Source organism: Numida meleagris, chromosome 4, assembly GCF_002078875.1.
Source record: "Numida meleagris isolate 19003 breed g44 Domestic line chromosome 4, NumMel1.0, whole genome shotgun sequence".
NCBI classification, from domain to species: domain Eukaryota; kingdom Metazoa; phylum Chordata; class Aves; order Galliformes; family Numididae; genus Numida; species Numida meleagris.
In genome coordinates, this window is record NC_034412.1 from 51,326,527 (window position 1) to 51,349,374 (window position 22,848).

Below are 22,848 nucleotides of genomic sequence, written 5' to 3' on the forward strand. Positions count from 1 at the left end.
TTTCACTCGCCTGGGACAAAGGGAAACACACCACAGTACCTCTGCTGCTGCTCTCCTGAAGCCTCCTTGTAGTCTGGCAGGACACACGGTCTATCCCAGCACAGCCCACCTTCCTCTGCTAATGGGTCGTACGTTTGTTGTTCGCCACCAATGTATGTTGTATTTCCATCAGGGTTGCTCTGTCTCCTGCCTACACAGTCCCAGACAAAGGTTACGCTGCCACAGCACTTTCTACATGGAAGAGCCATTCCCCGTGAATGCCTCTCATCCCGCAGCAGTGCGAGGCTGCTCCACACAGCCCTGTGAACTGCAGGCAGCAGGGGAGAGGGACAGGGCTGTCCCAACAACAGCAGGCTGCAGCCTGCCCAGGAGAAGCTTTGCTCGGGGCTGCTGCATAAGGCTTTCATAGAGTCACAGAATGGCCTGGGTTGAAAAGGACCACAAAGATCGTCCAGTTTCAACCCCCCTGCCATGGGCAGGGTCACCAACCACTAGACCAGGCTGCCCAGAGATTTTTCCCTTTAGAAAACTAAACTTTAATTCACCAAATGTAAAAAGTGACCAACCAAGGGGGAGGGAGAGAGCAAGAGAGGGGCCTGCTTAAATCCACGCTGTTACAGGAGTGCTGTCAGTTTGGTTCTCCCTAACCTGAAGCGCACACGGCAAAGACCATTTTCAGTGTTTTACCTCCCAGATCCAGCAGCTGATCAGCTCTGCAGAGATGCACCTTGCTTGCTCATGGCCAAGAAGCACTTCCTGGGCTCACCTGTGCTCCCAAGGGACTTTGGTCGCATTGGTCAGACAAAAGCACAGGAGGCAAAGCCTTACACTCTTCCCTGAAGAAGTGTTCCACCACTGGGAACCCCACCACAAACTCTGAACTTGGGCTGTCAAAATTAAAGGTTGGGTCCCTTCTGTCCTCCTGAAGTCCTTCCTGCCAGTTTAAGGAAATGGGCTTTTCCCAGTTCATAGTGAAATGTGGGAGAGCCATGGGTTTTGTCTGCAACACAGCAGACACAACACAGGCAGTCAACAGAAAAAAGGGATAAGAAACGGAAGGGTTTGTGGATTTGGTTTCTTTTCATTTCTATAGAAGGCAAGCTGTCAGAAGTTTAAATTTTATGGAAACAACTGCATCACTCACATTCCAAATTTAGCTGCAACAACCACAGGAGATAAGGCAAAGAGCCCCAGTGCTATGTCACAACTGCAGTTCGGTGTACAGAACAATACCAAACACATGGCCTCTTTTGGTGTCTGCAATGGAGAAGCTGAAGGTGCGGCACCTTCCCAAGAAGCTTCCCTTCAGTTCAGATGACTCTACTTGTCTACTTAGTAATAAATTGGTTCCCAGTATTCACATACCAAATTGTGGGTCTGTTCCTCCTCACTCTGATGCCATTTTTTTTTTCTCATTTAAAATGAATGTTGCTATCATCTGCTCTTGTTTATACTGTCTCAGCCCATCCCATCATGATCTATCACAGACTACCTGTCAGACAATTGTGTGCAAGCTGCAAACACCAAAACCATAATAAGCTGGAGTTCACTCCTCACTGATTCTCATTTCACCCAACCCAGCAGTGATGCTGGACCCTGAGTGGGGTCTGCTCTGCCTGGCCCTGCTGTCACCACACACAGAGCACCATGACCTCAGAAAGATGTTCAGATCTCAAGAGCCCAAGGTAGGGAAATCTTGTTCAAATCCTCAGGATACTTCTCTTTACTTTAGCTTCTTAAAACAAGCACTTAAGAGGAGAATAAGGCTTTCATGGCTTGCTCGTTTCTTTCCTAACCAGTTTTGAAAAGATTCCCCCATCCATACACTTCTAGCAACTTAATGCTCAAAAAGCAGAAAGCTCCTTGACAAAGGAGACATGACCTGTATCTTGCCCTACTCAGCAGCATTGTATCCTTCCTCTGTCTGCTGATGGAATAAAGCAAAACGCTGCACATGAAAGGAGGTTCAGCAATTAGGGCTTCTGCCTGTGCCTCTTCAAGAGCTTTTTGCACTGCACTCATGAATTCCTTTAAAATTTCTCTGCCACATTTTCCTCTTTCTGCAAAAAGCAATTAAGAATATTTACTGACCTCACAGGGAAGACACGCTGCTTCAGTTAATTAAAGGCTTTAAGATCATCCAGTGAAGGGCTTTACAGGGATGCAAAGTGTGTAATAAACCCAGAAAATGAACCAGTGGAGAGGAGGAGGTCCTCTCCAAAGTAAAGTGTGTCAAATAGAGATGTCACTGAGATTTAAACAAAAAGTTTTCATTTAAATTAGCACGACGTGCTTTCCCACCGTACCTTTACAGAGATTTTAAAACGTGAGCTCGCGTGCTAGTTGGGAAACTGGAAGGAATGTATTTAAAGGCAGTTTGCAATCAAAGGTACCTGACTCACACTGCTGCCTGTAAACATCAGCGTGCTGACTGCTGCAAGCTGTAAAAAGGCACCGAGCACCAATAACAATGCCCCTCACTACCATGATTCGCTGTCTCAAACAAAAGCTTCTTGAATCTTTCGGGGTTAAAAAAAAAAAAAAGGAATCAACTGCTTTCAGTACAACACCTGAAAGCCTGCAGACAATGGCTTCTTACAGGCTATTGCCTCACTGATCACTTCCAACTGCCAAATGCAGCATTTCTGATGTGCTAACAAGCGTCCAGAAATCTGATTTACAGGCTTCTGCCGACAGCAACCGGGATGAAAAACCTGCTCCTCAAGAAGTGGATGTTCAAAATTCACAAACAGGCACTGGGACTTTTCCCTGTGAGTGGGAAGATTTTTAGCTTTTAGTAACTTTGTGTTGGCAAGTTACTACTTTTATTTTAAAAGTGTAGCTATGATAGTATCCCATCAGGAGAATCAAGTGAACTAAGAAAAGGTACAGGTTATCAGAAGCATCATACTCTAAGGAACTGTTGTCACAACCTGAACGACCCCATGTTCCTGGCAGTGTTGTAAGCCTGACGCTTACCATCATGCTCAGATCAACTGCATTTTTCCCAAGAGCAGGTGCATTCTTGAAAAATCAGCATTAAAGATCTACAACTGTTCTTCTGACAGCAGAAATGAATGATGAGAACTTGCAGCTCATTACATGCACGCTGTTACAGCACTTCATAACTCAGTAAAATACGTCTTGGAGGTGTCTGTGGATAATGGTCAAGTTAAGCACTGCAGTAATCTGCTGCCATCTGACACACACAGACAGAAAAGTCAACAACTCAGTTTAATGATTTAAGGATTAAAATGAGTTTGTTTTTGTATCAGACCTGGCTTAAGAAGGATGAGCTGGATTCATTAGAAAATGAAGTTTAATTAATAGAGTACTTCAAGATATAATTAGCTAATGAAGTACAGAAACAAAAATCAGAAAGTAGTTTTAAGCCAAAGTACACAACTGTGATTTACAGCTCTGCAATTAAAATGTGTGGAAAGAGCGCATGTGATAACTGCTCATCTTCACCAATAGCCCAGAAACCAACATTTTTTTGAATTGATGATTAAATACTTAAGCACATTCCAGGCTTCACAATTTGTTTTTGAGTTATATCACTTGCATTTATAGCCCGCAGTAGATAGAGGCGCGGAGCTGACGTGCAGTCCTCTCCTTTTTCATTCCCGCTGGTACAATAAAGCCAGAAAGAAGTTGCATCAACAAAGATTCCTGCCCAGTCTGAGCATTCATAGACATTATGGTATGAGTGCAATCCCATTTTGAAAGGAGAGATAGGAGGTGGCAGCAGCTCATCTGCAGAGCAGGGCAGCTCTTCAGCGTCCAGAAGCAGCTCCAGATGTGGGTGCTCTCACACAGCCCGTGGTACTGCCATCCCCAGTGGTGCTCAGTGCACGACCAGAGGCACAGCGTCTCACCCACTGCCCCAGGTAAGAGGCCTAGGGCTCTGGGGGGAGAGGAGGAAGGGATTTAAAATTCAAATGCTGTGCAAGCACACGTTGACTTCACAACAACGATCTAGAAATGGTGTTACTCCCTTCAGCATGGTTTCCACTTTCCACACAGCCAAAAACATTTCCTATGCAACAGCACTATCCAGACTGTGTTAGCACGGACAACTGAACATGGAGGCTCCAAATGAGCACAAAGCCCCCTGCCCAGACATCTTCTGAGACAAAGAAGAGGGTACAGCAGTGGCAGCTGAGGGGCCTGTTCTGCGCTTGGACTCAAGTTTTAATCCAGAAAAACTGCAGGTTCCATTTCTTCCTGGTGAGGAAAGTTTTCCTACTGCAAAGCTGGGTCACCAACTGAGATTCCTTTTGTCTAAACTGTCCCAGTCTGATCCTCTGCTGTCACCAGTTTTCTTGGATCTGGCAATGATAGCAAAGCCAACCACATATTGCAGTGTGCTGGAAAAAGACCCAAAGTGTGCAAGGATCCATCAGGGGAGATAGGAAAATACAACCAAGAACACACACAAGGGTAATTTCTGGAGGCTAACAGGACCTTGATGCCTCTCGGTTTGGGTTGTTTGAATTCAGGTTCACAGCATGAGGCAGCCCAGCACACGGCACTGATGAAGACATTTCCAGCCAACCTTTCCAACAGTTGCTAACCTTCAAAGCATTGGGCTTTTGTAAGAATTCATGCAGCTTTTCTTAACACAGACACACTCAGGGTCTCCCAGAGACGTGCTATTTGCAGCAGCACTGAAATATTCATCATTGAAATTGCAGTGAAATCTCATCTACTTTTTCCAGAATTAACCCAACTGATTATCATCTTCATTATTCAGGGTGGCTAACAAATTCTAGACCGTGGGAACTCAGTTTGTTGAATTCAGATCACAGAATAATTGACTCTTCGTTCCAGCTGTCTTAGTTTTGGAAGTCAGTGTTATGACTGGCAATTCAACAGTCAGCGCTGAAGACCATTTCTGGAGGAGGTAGATCTAGATTTGCCAGCATCAACGAGAGCAAATCACTGGATTTCTAATATTTGAATATATTTTTTAAAACGCGTCCTAAAACACCATTAAAAATAGAATCCCACAGGAACACAACTGATCTTTGCCAGTTGTCTTGATCCAGTTCATAAAAGCTTGAGGCAAATACACCCTATTGCTTGTGCCATCTGCGCCATAAACACACAAACGCACACCTCTAACAGGGATACACAAAGCCAGGCTGTCAAACTGCCCCAACACCTCTCTTCACACGCACCCATGGCGGCCCTGGGAGCAGCGTGAGGTCCTGGCCAGCACAGCACATCGCAGCAGCACATTTTCAGCACACAGAGCTGCAGCAGCTCAGCCTCCTGATAGCAAGATGAGATGTTGAATGCAGAGTTCATGGGAATTCAGCCATGCCCCTTTCCTCCGTGTTCTACAAACTGCATCAAACAAGAGGCACGCTATACTATTTTAAGACAATATTATCACAGCAGATAGAATACAGGCAGCTTTAAAATTCAGCCAAACTTCAAGGCTCACCCTGAATCTGAGCCTGACCGAACAAGGAGTTGGCAAACATCGCACAACCGAGTTAAAACAAAAGGCTGAGAACACAAAGCAGCACAACACAAGCCAGCAACCCACGGTGCACCACATGTGCCGAAGTGTCCTTGCCTAAGTCCAGTGACCAGCAAGCTGGAATCTCCTCTCCAAACAAAATGCGCCTGAAAGAGCATCACCTCCAGCAAGCACACAAGGAGGTGGGAAGGATGCTGCTGACATCCGACAACTTGTCCCCACAGCAGCATCACAGCAGGACAGGGCACGGCACGTCCCAGCAACCCTCCCAAAAGCAAAGCTCTGAGCTCTCACCTGGCACCAGCACCCACTGGCAGCAGATCTGGCAACGGCGCAGGCACCTCCGGCGCGACACTGGGGTGGCTGCCAGTCCCTCTCCCACTATCCGCTCGCTGGCGGCGCTCCCTCCCGTGACTCCATCACCCAGGAATGGCACCCCCTCTTCCCCTGGGCCGTGCCTCAGGCGCGTGGAGCCAGGTTGTGCCAGACGCCGTGGGGACAGGCGGAGGTGGGGAAAACAGCGCCGGAGCAGAGCCCACCCGCGGCTGGCACCGCACAGACCTACAGGCAGACACGGTCACTCTGCCAGAACCCCCCGTCAGCCGGACCGCCAGGGAGAGGCGGAGAGTTGTCTTTTACAAGTTAATAAAGTTAGCAGAGAGGACGGGATCCCAATACGTGGCTACAGGCTACTCACCCCGGCACTGAAAGGGCTCTGCTGTTTCAGCGTTGTTTTTTTTAAAAGCAGAATTCCTTCACTTTGGGAAATGTACTTTTCCGCTACTCTCATTTGCTAACTTGCCTGAGATCCTGTAAAATCCCCGAAAAGGCTCGGAAAGAAGAAGGGAGGATTATAAAAGCTGACGGTCAGGGCAGGAATTCATGGAACGAGAGCTTTAAGGGCCGGAGCAGACGGAGGCAGCCAGCTAACGCTTTCCTGCCCTGTCTCTGACCCACAGACCTGCTCCAAGGGCACGCTGAGGGTTACAACAGGGTGATACCTGCTCTTGACGGGTGCAGCTCCGCATCAGCGTGGGCTCCTCAGCGACCCGCCTGGCCCCACCGCGTCCCGCAGAGCCCTCGCAGCCACCGCGCCACAGCTCCTGGGCCTTACAATCAAGTGGTTGGTTGTAAGAGGACTAAAAATAGTGCTGAATTTTTCACTGGAGCACTTGCTTGAGTGAGCATAGTGCCAGCCAGCCTATGCGTTAGCAGGCTGCGTGCAGACCGTTAGCATTAAGTACAGCCTGGATCTGCCTGGAAATGTGGCCACAGACAGCTTTAAACAGACTTTCTTGTCTTTTTTTTTTTTTCTTTTGAAGGACAGCACAAAATAAATCCTGCTTCTGACCACTCTAAGACTAAATGAGCAGAGTTGTTTTAAGAATGTCCTCAGGGAAAGAGTGAGTCACTTCAGCTGCTTTTATGATAAAAGATCCCTGGAGGAAGTATATCTCTTTAGTCAGTAGTCTGAGTTCTTCAGGGACCTGTGTGCCCCGCTGAAAAGCAACATTTCACATTGTTGGGCTTGGCAGTTGTATGTTTGTTTGTTAATAGCCTGACCACCTGCTTCCACCTCAGAGCTAACATCAGCACGGAACCAGAGCAGGATTTTGTACCGGCATCAGGAGGAGGATTAACAGAAGCGTCTGCCCTGAAGGAACCTTAAGGACACTGCACACGGAGGTTTATAGCACAGGTTGTCATGTGCAGAAAAAAAATCAGAGGGAATTATTTTGCAAAGACTCTAGCTGCTGTGGCTTATTAAGAATCACTGAAGGCAAAGAGTGCAAAAATGGCATTTAAGACACCAACATCAGTGTCTCTGCCAATTCCAGGCTGGGACCCCAGAAGCAAGTTTAGAAGCAAATCTCCCTGCCAGCATACACCAGACTCACACACGTTTACACACAGAGACATAGAAAATCAGTGGAGAAGTGACCATGGACGCTGCTCTGTAAAAGCATCGAGGATCCCAGGTTCCATCATTTACAGCACTGGAAAGTCAACTTCTGTATCTTCACTCTGTCCTATACTCAGTGACTTCGAAAGTCACAATAAATTTGGAAGAAAAGTTATTTTTTCACTTCCATAAAGAAACTGTCACTGCCAGAGAAGCTTTGCAGAAATATTTGCCAAAGTAGTACTGTACATACACATACATATATACTGACATACGTGTAAACACATAGGAAAGACAGAGAGAGAGTTAAAGAGTCTCAGATGGATGAGAACACCATAAAGTTAAACAGGTTCTGGGAGTATCAGAGGAGAGATGTTGCTTTTATTGTTATTCATTTGACTGATTTTCATATAAAGATGAAACATAAGAGGCTACATGGTCAGTTTGGCTGTAATGTCTGCATTTGTATTCCTTGTGTGCTTCCAAACATAGGTTCAATTTTATTTGCATAAATAATTGCAGTTCTCTCTGTTGCAAAGAGAGAACTGCAATATTTTCTCCCTTGTAAGAGGGCTGGTAAATTCTGCCTGCTCTTTGTGACTACTGAGAAAACACACTGTAGACTTCCGCATTCACATAGCAGCAGAGGTGGCCACAAACAACAGTGTCCTCATCCCTGTTCCACTCTGCAGCTATTATTTAGACAGAGAAAGAGCATTAACAGAGCACAAATCTCTCTCTAATTTAGCCTCACTTTGCCATCTGCTACTTCCCAGAAGTTGATACTAATGAGAAAATACTTGAAAGCACTTTTGAGGACCAGCTGCACGCAGTACAGTCACCAGTGGAGGGGAATGTTCCCTTCCCAACACATCACCCCCTGAAGCTGCCCACCTGCTCCCTGAGCAAATTCCTTCTGAACATCCACTTCCTTCCCCTTTGTGGTGGGACATCAACGTGGTTAGGAACCGGTCCCTTAATCTGTGTGGTTTGGATCTGCTCAGGGCTCAGTGGTGGAGATTCACTGTGAGTGATCACTACCAGATAGATACATCTCTGCTCCCAACAGACTCAGGAGCTGTGACATCCTATTGCTGCTGCTTCTCCCCATTTGCTATGATGCCTCAGTTTACCCACCCGCAGAGATCTCAACAGCAACCAAGGAGTCACTAGTGCTGCAGTCATATTCCCTTGGTAGACAGTTGGCAGTTTGCTGTGGGTGGCTCAGCAGTGCTGCTTCTGCTCCCTCCCTGAGTCTCTGAATGGATAGGAAACAGGGCAGAGACCACAGGAGCATGGCTCACAGAAGGCACCAGTACCAAAACATGAAGGCTGGTGATCAGTGAAACCTGTAGAACTTGTAGGAACTACAAGTCTGGTAATTCAGAAAAAAACAACTGTACAAACTAATGCTCAAAATCTATTCAGTGTGAAAATCTTTACACCATCTCAAAGCAGCAGTGAGCAAGACATTGTCTTAGCCTGTTGGGAGGACCGGGCTTTTTGTTTGTTTGGGTTTTTTTACACAGTTTCTGAAGCAACAGCATTGCAGACCCTGATCCGGCCCAGCAGCTCAAGTACAGATAGCATCAACACCACTTCAGTGTGCAAATGGTGAATTACACTCACACCTCACACGCCAGTAGGCTCATGAGGTGCCCTACAGTGAAAATCAAGCACTTCATCTCCCCAGCAAAAATTACACTGGCCATTTCTGTTATGCCTCTAAGGCCCAGGGGCTGCTGCTCAACACATCTGCTTCAGCTCCCCAGCGTTCCAATGAAAAGATCCTTCGTTATTACAGAGGCAGTAATGAGCTCTTGGGGATTTGCAATGTTTCAGGTGAACTCAGAAAGCCGTTCTTTTTCCATCATCTGTGCTGAAATGCAAGTCTCTTCCCCCTTCAGTTTTAGGGGCTTAAGGCAGGCATGTCTTCAGGGGTGCCGGCAGGGCTACACCTACGTGTAAGGCAGCAACACCCAGAAACGTGAATCACAAGGATCGTGCACTAATGTAAATCTAGCTGGCCAGTGGATCCCTTGTACTTTATGACATCTATTTAATAATATGAGCACAGACACATCAAAGAGGGAGGGACGAAGGTGGACACCTGAGTTGTGTAAGAATGCTGAGAAGCAATCTCAAAAACAGCCAGCACTCCCCAGGTGCTATGTGAATTTAATGCAACAAGAATACTTTGGGTTCTTTGTTAAACGCTCCTAGACAACGTGGGCATGGCCAGATTTGGATCTGCCCTCTGCATCACCAGGAAGCCTCTCATTGTCTCAAAGCTACTAAAAAAATAGGTAGGATGATGACGGACACTACAAGACATTCCTTCGAAAAGCCAAGCTGTTTTTCTGATTATTCTGCTGGATAAAATCATGCTATGTGCATTCCACGGGTGGGTGAAAAGTCAGCCACATGCAGGACTAGAACAGTAAACGAATGGACGTGCCAAGAAGGAGACGAAATCACAGTTCCACAAAATGGGAATCAGGCACAAATATGACTTCCTATGAGACACAGACACAGCATCTGGTTTTGCATATTCTAACAGAGAAATAAATCTTCCCAAGCTCTTTCCTCCATTTCCTTCCAGCTTCACCACACTCCAAATCCAGTCCAGCTGATACCTAAGTAACAAATCTGCCTCTGCACCTGGGAGCATTTGGGGCTTTTGTGTTCGTAACCCATAGGGATGCCCAAATACCTCTGAGTATGACATAGCAGCATCTCTCGTGGAAGCTTCGCTCAGCTGCACCACATGAAGGCCTCTCAGCTGCACAACCGTTTAACTTGCCCATCACATTTTTGGCTGCACTCCTGCCTTGCAGCTTAGACAAACCCTCTCCAGGAGCTAGGTCACAAGAAGGAGCTGCCAAAACATGCTACTTCTCAAAGAGCTTATTCCTAAGGGAAACAGGAAACATGAGAAACATTATAGCGGGTCTGGAAGAAATTTTTTTGCTGCTGTAATCTGTCAGGACAAGGTCTTTTCTTTCTCTTTTGTCCTCTTTTATCTGTAACTTCAAAATGCACAGGTTTATAAACACATATTTGTGTGCAAATGGCCCTTCAGACACCAACTCATTTTCAGTTTTGATGCTGGCAAAGTACGGTGTTTGTGTGACGCATTTGTCTTCCTGACATAAGCAAACGCCAGCTGTTATTTGCTTGGTTTAAAAAACTGAGAGTAAACACAAAATTATTAATGAAATGGGGAATTCAGAAAGCTTAGATGTGGATTCAAAACTTATTACACAATCACATCCACTTGGAAAGCATATCAGAGCTGAGGGACTCACGAGTATATTCTCAAAAGAAGCAGCAGCTAGACACTTTCTGTAGGTGTGCCTTGTTTGACAGGGTATGGATTTTGGTATGCTGGGTGACTAAGGCAACATAAAGACCTATAAGTGCAAAAGTGCCCAGATACTCATTCTGCCTGTGTCTTCCTGGGCTCCACAGTGAAATGCTGGTGGCAGCAGCACAAAGGTTTCAAATCCAGAGAGGAGAGGAGACAATGAGCGGAGGTTCTGAAGGCTTTGAGGTTTGACCATGAAAAATAACCCTCTAGGTGAGCCAGAAAAAGCACGTTAGTTGCTCTCTCAAATGGAAAACATAACTTCTCAAATTCCCTGGCTTTAGAGAACAGTGATGGCACACCCTGTAAGTTACAGGGTTTGTTTCCCAGCCAGATTTCCCCCAGCAGCCAAGGGACATGTCACCAGGGTGGTACAGTTTATCTATGAGGTTGTCAACGAGACCCAGCAGCGCAATCACTGTTATAAACAAGGGCTTCCAAACACTGAAATCACCTTGAATCTCACATGTCATTCTCTTGTACTTTAAACAACACATTGTTTCTTCATCTACTTTTTAAGCATAGTTTTGATGACTTAGAGTACAGAGGAGACCTGTCCTACATTATATAATCAGCTCTTTGTCAGGAGGCCAACCACCATTATATTCCCAGTAGGGCACAGAATCACAGAATCATTAAGGCTGGAAAAGACTTCTAAGATGATCCAGTCCAACCCCAGGCCATCCCCACTGACCATGTTCCTCAGTGCCGCATCTCCATGGTTCTTGAACACCTCCAGGGATGGGACTCCACCACCTCCCTGGGCAGCCTGTGCCAATGGAGTATGGCAAGTTTCTTTGTATTCCAGAGCTTCCAGGGAAGCACAGCAGTGACGAATCAAGAATTAGCTCTGCAGCACAATTTCCCAGCTCACACCAACACCAGCTGCAACCTGCCAGTCCGCATCAGCAGGGTATTCCAAAAGCACAGGCTCAACAGCAGGCTGGAAGGCAAAGTTAAATGTCTGCCCTTCATACTGACCTAACTTTGAGAAAGGACAAGGGGAAAGGAAGGCAGAAATCTCACCTTCCTACACAAAAGTGCTTTTGTTTAGTCTATAAGCAGAGACAGAAGAACAGCAGTGAATAGTTGCTCGTTTTCCATATCCCTAGTAGGCAAATCCTAAAATAATGAGGGTCAACTGGGTATTAACTTCTTCCTTCAGGGGACCAAGACAAGAGAACAGACATTCCCATACTTAATGCCAACAACATATTTTTGAGAAAAGAGTTATATAAACAAACAGATTATTCCTCTAGGCTGCAGTAAGTAGATAAATATTTTTCTCCCCTTTCCACAGATAGCAAAACAAATATAATGAGCAACAATGAGATTACCTAACACAGACCTGAGAGGGGCTGCTCCAGGAACAGAAGTTTAACACATGGATTTCCCGGTCACTCCTCACTCTCAGTGCTGCTCCATCACAACAAGGCTCAAGGCAATGCATGACTGTTAGCAGCTACTCAATAACCCCCACTTCTTGGTCAGACCTGCCAGGTGGAAAAATGATGAGCAACTTCCAGAGGGCAGAACTCTCTTGCACGTGGAAAGGAATAGAAGGTGCCGCTTTGCTCCCTCCTCTAGGAAAACAGACCGTCACTTTTTATACTGTCATCACTCACAAACCAGTATGATATACTTCCAAATTCTGCATAGTCTTAACCTGCTTGGATAACATTTTTCCTATATGGTCCTCGCTAAGCATGTGCTTTTCTAAGGAGATAAAGAGCAATTTCTTCTCCCTTTCACCCTGAAATGAACAATCCTTACCAAGAGCCAAGAAGCGGAAGGCACCTTGAAGGCTGTGATATCCTGTGTAAATCTACGCCTGTTCCAAGCACAATGGGAATTCAGAGGAACAAAGTAAAGCCTAAGCTAGCTCTGTTAATGATGCAAAGTAGGATCATTCTCCCTGTAGGACACACACAAACTTAAACACACAAACCCTGAAATTACATAATTTTGTAACTGTAACATGAGAACTTTAAAAGCACAGATGACTTTCTCATTAATACTACAAATGTAACATATTCTGAAGTGCAGATGTGTGCTTACATTCAGAAGTATGATTCCCTTACTCTGTGTATCCTTGTATCCCTTTCCATAGATTTACATGGACATTTGCCAACGCATGACTTCTCCATGCCCACCCAGACATCATAGCTCCACCAGAGCAACGGCACTTGCAAAATCCCAAGGCCCTTCTGCACTCTGGATGGGCAGTCCTCAGGTGCCATCAGGATTTACAAACACCAGCATTAATTGACATCCTCTTGTAACACAAACAGAAACAGCTCCCCAAATTCCTGTGGTTACAGTGATTACTCAGTAGTTGAGAAAGGCGTCATGCAAGAAGCCTGAAATGAGGCTGCTACCGATCCATAAAGAAGAAACAAACTCATTCCTTGCTCTTGTATTCTGAAGCAACTGGACAGACAAAAAACAAAGGCAAAGTTAATGGGTTTACTCATAGCCATTATCAGGGAAGAGTTTTCCTTCCAAAGTTGGGGACTTGGTGCCACATGAGCCATGCCGAACCCTGGCACATCAGGCAAGAAGCCAAGCTTCAAACACAGCCTCACAGTTCCTGGGGCTGAGCTGACCACACAGAGCTCACTTGCCATCACTGACAGCTTCCCAACTCAGCTCTGTAAGCAAATGCCAGCACAGCAGCCCCAGCTCCCGGAAGGCTCCATGTCTTCATCAGATGCTTCATCATTGCCCCAGCAGCAGAGCAACCACTGCACTCACACCCCTTCAGCACAGACAGACTGTTGCATGGAAAAGTTGGCCCGGCATTTCAAAAACTTACATAAAAAGGATTTTGGATTAAAATTATCAATTCATTTCCCCCTTGGCCTTCCTGGGAATTGAACGCGTCTACACAATTAAAGTGGATAAAGATTTTCTCCAAACCTGTAAAAGCCTGTTATTTATAGCTGCATCTCACTGTATTAAACACCGTGCTCTAATCTATTTCAAGCTGACGAGATGACAAATACCAAAACACAAGCTGAATACATTCCACACATTATGTATTTAAAGCACTGCAAAATTTTATTTATCAATTTCCATCTGAATTAACAGCAATCTTCTCCTGAGCTACTGGATTTGCACGAACCCAGTGACACACTGCTAGCAGGGAATTAATACATCAACAGCGTGGGTTTTGTGGCCCTACTGACAGATCAGTTTGCTGGTCTTTAGTTAGGGTATTTCATTTTTATCTAACACCTAAAAACTCCACTCGCATTTGTGGCTCACACTGGGTTGTGATGCAATGGTAAAGCGAAAACTAAAGATAAAACAGTTGCAAAAGAAAAGCAATGCAGTTTAGGAGCAAGATACTACAATATACACCTTTTTCCAAATACCTATAGGCATTTGGCTCAGTGCCCCAGGGCTCTGGTGTCAGTGCATCTTTCTGAGACTCACCAGGCACCACTGAAGCATGCTCCAGCCCAAGAAGCCATGCAGAGAATTGCAAACAAAACCCACCCAGATGGTACCGTCTTATCAAAGTTTTGCATGTCAATCTGCTTGGTTAATTAAAACCCTCTACTCTTCACAGTTAATGGCAGGTCTGTGCAGCAGAAATGGCACCAGAACAGATGTTAATGAATTTGTCAAAGCTGCAAGCAGGATGATTGCTCTGATTTCAGTGTCTTTTGAAGGACTGCTCTATTTACATTCCCACTGACCTCCCATGTCAAATCTGGTAAATATTACCTCTCCTTTGGCTGCTCTACAGAACAGCCCAAGCCAAGTTTCTTGGTGAAAGCGGTTTGCACTCAGAAAACACCACATGATTACAGACAGCCTTTTCTACAATTTCAGGAGAAAAACCTTCAATGACAAAAAGCATGTCTTCATTTCAAAGAGGTCTTTGTCTATGTCATCTTTCATCTTATCTGCTCTGGATTCCCTTGAAAAACTGCAGTTATGATTTCAGAGAGGAAAAAGAAGCTGGAGGCTATCCTGGCTCACACGACTGCTCCCAGAGGCAAGAGGAGCACTGGACTGGTCCCAGCAAGAAAGAAAATGGGGCTCACAAAAAACAGCTGGGGGCCAGCAAATGGTAGAGATAGCACCATGCAGAAGAACAGCCCTCTGTTAACCACATATCTAGAGTCAATAAGCAAATCTTCTCATCTTTGCAACTCCATGGGAAAGCTCTCCATCTGAGATGCTCCAAGACAATGACTATACACTATGAAAGTAGTTTTGACACAGGTATTAGCTGTCATCCATTTCAACTGCTTAGACTGCTTTTCAAACTTCGTTACGATCACTTCAGTTTACCAGCATGCAAATTAAAGCAATTAGGTAGCAAGCGGCCCACTTGATTTCACATGATTATTAAAAGAGCAGAAAAGGAAAAACAACCTGTCTTGATGCTAAGTAGATTCACTTGCTGAAAAGTTACACAATACAGCAATGGAAAAGGAGCAAAAAGAAGAGAAAATGCTAACTGAAACCATCCTAGATGCCTTAATTGCACCCTAAATGTACTGTCACATCTCCTGCTCAAAGCTAACACGCTAAGGGCCAATAAAAAGAAAATGAGCACAAAGTAGGTTCCTTGATGAACTAGGGACTAGTTATTCTCTAAGCAGAACGTCACTAGCAGTTATTCCTTCCTTATTAAGCACTTATTCCTAGCTACTTTATGTTAAAATCCAACTGTACTTGGCTCTCAGGGAAGATAAGGATGACTTGTTGCAGAAAAATAAGAGGAAGTCCTGAGATGCCTACATCTCTCTGAGGCAGCTGGTAAATTATTTCTACACTTTAAAACACTCTTATTGAACACAACTGCATACTTCTGACTCAGAAAACTAAGGCCCTGCACAATCACTTATTTTCTTCTCACTTCCTAGCACAAAGGAATATGGCTCAGGAACCTTAAGTGTTCTCCAAGAAGCAGAAAAATATCAAGCAGCTACAAATATAATCCACCTCCATTGTAATGGGATATCTATTCGCATTAGGGGAAGATGGATTACTAGGAACAGCATCCATCTGCACTAAGCAGTGCAGCACAATACTCAGTATTGGTACCTGTATGGTTTGTTCTTTCAATAGTGTTCTAAAGCTACTGGTTGTTTGTTAATGTAATTACTGAGTTAAACATAATTCTCCTATGAAGATGTGCCCAGTTTTCCCAGCTTTGATACGTGTTGGTTTATGTCAAGGTGACCATCTGATTGAATCTGTCCTTGTTAAGAGAGGAATTACTTTGGCTGGGAAATAGCCAAGCAATAATTTCCTTGGATAACGTATGCAGGACATAATTGGCAGTAACCAAGGATAATGTGAATGGAGGCAAGCACGTGTTACAGCGCTACTCTGAAACAGCTAGAAGTAAAATGAACTCAGATCATCACTGTGCTATTTTGATCTTGTTCAGGATAAGCCAATGCCTCGTGAAAGTGCTCCAACATACCCCTGGAGCTCTAAAGCCCAGACGCAGCATCCCCCAAAATGCTCCCAGGAGCTGGGGATGCACACACAGCCGTAAGTCCAAGGAGGACTGAGCCTCTAAGAAGCCAAGCCTCAGGCTGGCAAGACACCAAACCCACCTGCTACTTTGTGCTGGCTCATGGAAAGAAACAACTCATACTTAGAATCACAGAATTGCAGGGGTTGGAAGGGACCTCAAGAGATCATCAAGTCCCACCCCCCTGCTAAAGCAGGTTCCCTACAATAGGTTGCAGAGGTAGGCATCCACATGGGTCTTCAATGTCTCCATAGAAGGAGACTCCACAACTTCTCTGGGCAATCTGCTTCAGTGCTCTGTCATTCTTACTGTAAAGAAGTTCTTCTGCATGTTTGTATGGAACTTTCTATGTTCAAGTTTTAGGTCATTACTCCTTGTCCTATCACTATGCACTACTGAGAAGAGCCTAGCCTCATTCATTTGCCTCCTACCTCCCTTTAGATATTTATAAACATTTATCAGATCCTCTCTGAGCCTTCTTTTCCCCCAGCTGAACAGACCCAGGTTACTCAGCCTTTCCTCATACAGGAGATGCTCCAGGCCCTTTATCATCTTTGTGGCCCTCCACAGGACTCCTTCTAGGAGATGCCTGTCTTTTTTGAACTGGGGAGCCCAGAACTGGATGCAGTATTCTAAATGTGGGCTCACCAGAGCAGAGTAGAGGGAGAGGATCACCTCCCTCACCCTGCTGGCCACGCTATTTTTAAATGCACCAGGATATCATTGACCTTCTTGGCAACAAGAGCACACTGCTGGCTCACAGCCAACTTGTTTTCCAGAACACCCAGGTCCTTCTCCACAGAGTTCCTCTCCAGCAGGTCAGCCCCTAACCTGTACTGATGCATGTGGTTATTTCACCCCAGGTGCAAGACTCTACACTTGGTCTTGTTAAACGGCACCAGGTTCCTCCCTGACCAACTCTCCCATCTGTCCAGGTCTTGTTGAATGGTAGCACAGCCTTCAGGTGCGTCAGCCACAAAATCTTTTCTCATTTTACTACCTTAATGAGTATTCACCTAACTGATATTAGTCAGGGTGCGTTTTATTTTGTTGTTGCTGTTAAGTGGAGACTCACTCAATCATTTTTTTCACTTCTGCATCTCCTGGGAAAAAGATTTCCTATAGCAGTTGAAGGAAATGTGAGTTATCTCATTTACTTTAAGAAAAAAAAATCAGGAGGGGACAGAGTGACCTCTGAGGGATGCCTTGTTGCACTTCAGAGGAAGAACAAACATATCCTCACACCATGTTTTCCTCTGAAAGAGTCTAAGTCAGGTTCCCCATATTTCTCCTTCCTTTCACATGTATGCAAGACACGTACAGAACACTGTGTTTTAGAGACTGCTCATTGGTGCAGTGTTCCATTTATGCAGCCAGTTCAGTGTTATTGAGTTTTCTGTACAGAATTCTATTTGAAACAATGTATCTGAATAAGTCATCATCAAAATTAGCACCTAACATGTTATTAAAACCAACACTTTGGAAAATTTTCCTTATATCAGACATGATTAAAAATATATTTTAATTTCCAGTTAGTCATTTAAAATTTCTCACCACTTACATTTGCTTCTCTTCAAATTTAGCCAACAAAGTTTTTACCATGGTGTCAGCACACGAGCATCACACTCGCTTGTCATGAGACTTTCATAAGTTTAAATTTCTCTGTGAGAATTTTGAAAAGAGCTGTAGAAATATCTTGAACCACGCTAGCTTTTTGCAGAGAAAGGCGCACTTCTAGGGCAAATACAAGAACCTGTTTTGTCCTGATACTGCCCTTAAAAACTAAACAATAAGTCTCCAGAAAAAAACTATTCCTCACAAATGGAATTGCAGACTGCTACAGAAAATACAAAAAATATATTTTAAAAGTACATAAAACAAGGTAGAAGATGGAAAACAGCTAAGGAAGCAACCTCAAATCACGTAGGATTTATTACGAGGTAAGATTCATTAGTTTCACAGATGCAATTTTTGATAGCTTTAATTCTGAGGTTCAGCAATTTTACTGGAAAGAATTCATAACAAGCCATGGGAACTGCTGGATTTGCAGCAATTAAATGTCGGCATGGGAAAAGATGTTATGTTCTGCAGCAACAGCGAGTTCAAGGTATCGTGCTAATCCAAGTCTTGCTCAGATTATGCTCAAAACAAACATTTTTGACAGAGCCTTTAGCAAATAGAAGATACTTAAGACACTGGGCTTTTTCCCTCTTTGGAGAAGGTGAAACTCTAGACTTCAGGTTTGTGGGGTTTTTTTTTTCAAGATACATGTGTCAACTGCTCATCAGCCAAAATGGCACTGAGTTGCATGCCCTCCAGCTGGTATTTGTGACTCTAATTTAATGAGTCAGCACTGAACCGAAAATACACACGGGGTAACGACAAAAAATCTAACTTAAAAACATAGGAAGAAAAGTCAAAATAAGCATAGTTATGATTTCTGAAACAGTAGGTCATGATGGGTAGGAAATTAGATTAATGTGTAGTTGTGCAAAGGTTAAGGAATGAGATTTCTCTTCCCACACTTGAAGAGAAAAACAGAAAATGAAAAGATTTTTCCAGGTCAGGGGTTGTTTACAGTTATTAGGATTAAAGGTCAAGGGCTTATGGGAAAAATGTGTCCCGAGGTTGATGACTTCCCCTTTTTTGGGTTGGCTTAGCACAGGCAGCCATGGCTGTATCCACAGCATGTCAAGAGCGGAAGCAGCACTGGGAACAGCCGTGCCACATCAGCCAGCACGCCACTGCCTTTGGGCTGCTCCCCACAGCCATCAGCACTGGAAAACTTCACGGTGTGTTTCAGGCACATGCAAGAGGTACCCAAGCTTTGACACTCACATCCTAAATAAAATTAGATTTGTAGATGCATATGCAGAGCACTTCTGGACACAGGCCCAAGAGCAACCCCACACAGCCATAGCTGCAGCACCCTGGAATAGTCCAACCGTCATGAGAAGACAGTGCTCAGGAACCTCCATGACCTCAAACAAAGTTTATAAATACCATGACCCAAAGCACTACAGGTCACAGGGGACATGCTTCTGAATAGACTGAGAACTAAATGCTCTCTGTCCTTTGGGATTCCGTGTCTTAAAAACTCATGCCACCCTGCCAGGATCTTGTGTTGCATTTGGAAAGTCCCAGCCTATACTTGGTGCTAATACAGCCAAGCTGTAACATACCATTCAGTTAAAATACCCAAGGGACCAAAATATCCCCTTCTTTTCCCCAAAGCAGCAGGCATTCAGAATTGCACATCCTTTCTCCCAACCTCTGCAATCATGCCGGCAGCTCCAGGATTTCCCAGACAGAAGGCATCAGAGCACTGGCATTCCTGGGCAATTCCCAGACATTCATCAAGTTACTACTCAGAAATGGTTCCTCTCTCAGATCTGACTCATGCAACTCAGCACAGGCATAACAACCACGGAAGCCTGCAGCCTTGGCCAATGTGCACGTTTCTACAAGAAGATGCAGGCACAAGAGTGATGTCAATCAAGATGCTTCCACAGGTCTCTGGACATAAGTGGGACTCAAGCTACGCCCCAAATCGCAGCATGACAACACAGCTCAAACTCAATTGACCATTTCCCAAGAAAACACAGTCCTTGTGTGGTATTTTAGGTAGTAAGACAGATTCACCTGCATCTCCCAGCGCTCAGAGGCAGACATGAATGATTTACAGTGCCACTGATATTGGCACTGACACCGATATTTGCTCCAAGGATGCGTCCCTGTGAACGAGTTCTTACACAAACATACATGTCCACCTAATTTTAATAAGAAATGGTTTTCCCCAAAAATAAACTAACAAAAATCCCACAAAACAAAGCCAAAGCCACCAATCCTATTAATCCTTCCAGAGTTGACCAGACAGCATGAGGATGACTTGGTAGATGTTCTCCAGAAGCTCATGGAAAAGTATTCAGCTAATTTCTGTGTTGAACCAAAGGAAGTTGGTTGGTTGGATAGATGATATCATTTGACGGGCACTTATACAGTCTTAACAGAACTAGCCAAGGAAGAAGGTTCCTAAACACTGTACATAGTAAGTTACTTCCCTGTGCAAGAGCAGCCTCAAAATAGGTGGAGTTCACCCGCGGGAGAACCAGAGAGTTGTGTGAGGATGGGAAAAACACGTGCTTACCATCAATATCACCACTTGGAACTAAATGTTGTGCATGCTAGAATAACTATTAAACGGCGTCCAAAACTGACTTTTTTTTTGCATACTTTTCATGAGAAAATGCAGGATGCAAAGGGGAGTTAAGCAAGAGGCTCCAGGAAAGAGCAAGTGTAGGGAGAGAAGACAAGCAGAAGGAAGGCAGCAGCAGGAGGAATGAGGTGTTATGCTGTGGTTGTCGCAGTAGAGCATGGGGCCATGTGATAACGCTGCTCACTGTGCTCCCAGAAAACCACTGCCCCCTGTAAGAGTTATTTTCTTCCCATTCAGTACAGAATAGAACCACCCAAACAATGAATATTTGCATTTACTCACTGATTACTAGAAAACTGCTTTTCCTGGCTCTCCAGGCTCAGTACCAGAGCTTGAGGAGCACCGCTCTAGGACACTTTCCATCCAGCACCGCACAGCTCTCCACATGAATCAAAGCACAATGCCCACACTTCAGACAGCGTTCTTCAGCTCCCAGACTGCTCTGTTTGCTTTGCATCAGTAGCAACAGCCCACAGCAATGGAAACTGTGGGAATCTGCTATGGTGTGTGAAAACACCAAGGCCACGCTGTTGTCTTCCTGACTGCACGTAGAATAAGCAGTGTTTTAAGTGATAGTAATCCACTCCCAAAAAGAAACGCTCTGCTCAGTGAGCAATTAACTTGAGAGAATCCCAAGGAGTTGGCTGATGTGAACCACATTACGGCATGCTGCACAGCCCACAATGCTCCTGCCTCTTGCTGCATTATCCTGCTATTTCCTCATTACCAAAAATGATATATACCTTTGACATTTATTACCATGATCTCTTGCAAATAGTACTTCAGCTTTTCATCTTCAACTAAACATAAAAACAGAGGATACCATAGTGCATTTAAAATAGTTCAAGTTGCAAATCAAAAGTATATTCTCTTTTAAACATATATGAAATCCTCATTAAAAAAAAAAAAAAAAAAAAAACAAGAGATGAGTGGTAGTGCCCTCAAAAGAAGGCTTGAGCAGAATTGTTGATTTCTAGTTGCTCAGAAAAACAGCAAACATGCTACTTGAGGTCCTTGAGAAAAAGTGACCTTGGGCAAATGCATCACTATAAGTTATGTAAAAGTGCCTGCAGGGAGCAGCTCAAAGCAGCACTAAGACCACCACATAGCAGAGGTACTCCAGGTTTCCCTGCTTCCTTAGCATGCATTGAAGGCTCGTGCTGACCTTTTCAGAGAACAGACTCATTGAATTGCATATCTCTTCCTGCTGCCTGGCACGAGGCGGGCATAATAACCACACTGTACGCCCAGAAAAATGTTAACAGCTTTCAGAGCGAGTGCCAACGAGACGGACTGTCGGCACTTCCACACTTGCTCTGCAGCACTCACAAGGGAACGCCGCGGGGATGCACCCTGGGCTCCTACTGCCCGGCCATCCTAAGCAGCAAAGGAGAGGTCAAAAAAACAGACAAACTAATGACAAAAAAACAAATGGAAGTAGTCCATAATTTGAAAATGGAAATTGCCTTCCGTTTAACCTTGAGTGTATCTCTGCACGAGCACAAGAAATGAGTTTCCTCTCTCTACTTCCTTTCATAAGGCTGGAACATCCCATGGCAATGGGTCTGAGACTCACTAGCAGCATGCTGCAGGACTGTGCGTGTCAAGAATTAAAACAGCAGCTGTGACAACCACGCTGTGCTGACTGCACAGGGGGAAAGCACTGGAACAGAAGAGTAGCCACCTTCAGTAAGGGCAGGCTTACTACCACTGCTCCAGAAATACAAGCAGGCTACAAGGAGACTTCAAGTAAGGGAGAAAATAGGAACCATTTAAGAAGCTGGGCACTGCTTCTGTCTAAGGTCCATGACAAGGATTTGGTCCCTTGGAGAGTGCAAACCCCACACAGCTGCCCAGCCCCACCAGAGCTGGGTGTGCTGCAAGACAGGATTGCAACAGCCAAGGAAAACACAGACGGGCTCCTGGCGAGCACAAGCTGAATGTAAATCTTCCCTGGGCAGCTGCAGACCCAAGGGTGCGTTGCTCCTTAGCGTCCCTCGCAAAACAAACTTTATTCATTCTCTGACTATGTGTAAACCTTTTTCTATCCAAATGTCTCACAAACAACAGATGGACACTATTTTTTGTAGTTATTCATCCAGGAAATTCAGACCCACTGTACCTCTTGGGTTTCGGTGGGCAGTCCCAAATAACAGAGAAGAGAGAGAAGAACAGTTTGAAATTCCTGTCCTTCCCCACTGAGAACACCAGCAGAACAAGATATCAGGCATTATGAAAATATTTAAAAAACAACATGTTCTGTCAGTCTTTCCAAGAAAGGCAGCACATCACCCTTTTCTCTAATCATGACTTTAAAACATGTGCATTACTGAAATATTTAATTTTGACTTCAAACTCAACATTTTCA

At 44.7% G+C, this 22,848-nt stretch overlaps 1 protein-coding gene across 6 annotated transcripts in view; it reads right to left on the reverse strand.

Annotated features, from left to right (window-relative positions):
• Positions 1-22,848, reverse strand: part of ARHGAP24 (Rho GTPase activating protein 24) — a 160,527-nt gene that overhangs the window by 59,276 nt on the left and 78,403 nt on the right. Inside the window, exon 1 of one of the 6 annotated variants that reach the window (XM_021396477.1) lies at positions 6,493-6,675. The exons of 4 other annotated variants lie outside the window; for them this stretch is intronic. The gene's annotated coding sequence lies outside the window, so the exon portion shown is untranslated. Of the gene's footprint in view, positions 1-5,785; positions 5,810-6,492; positions 6,676-22,848 lie in introns of those variants that run through there. One more of the 6 variants, XM_021396479.1, reaches the window with a different exon arrangement.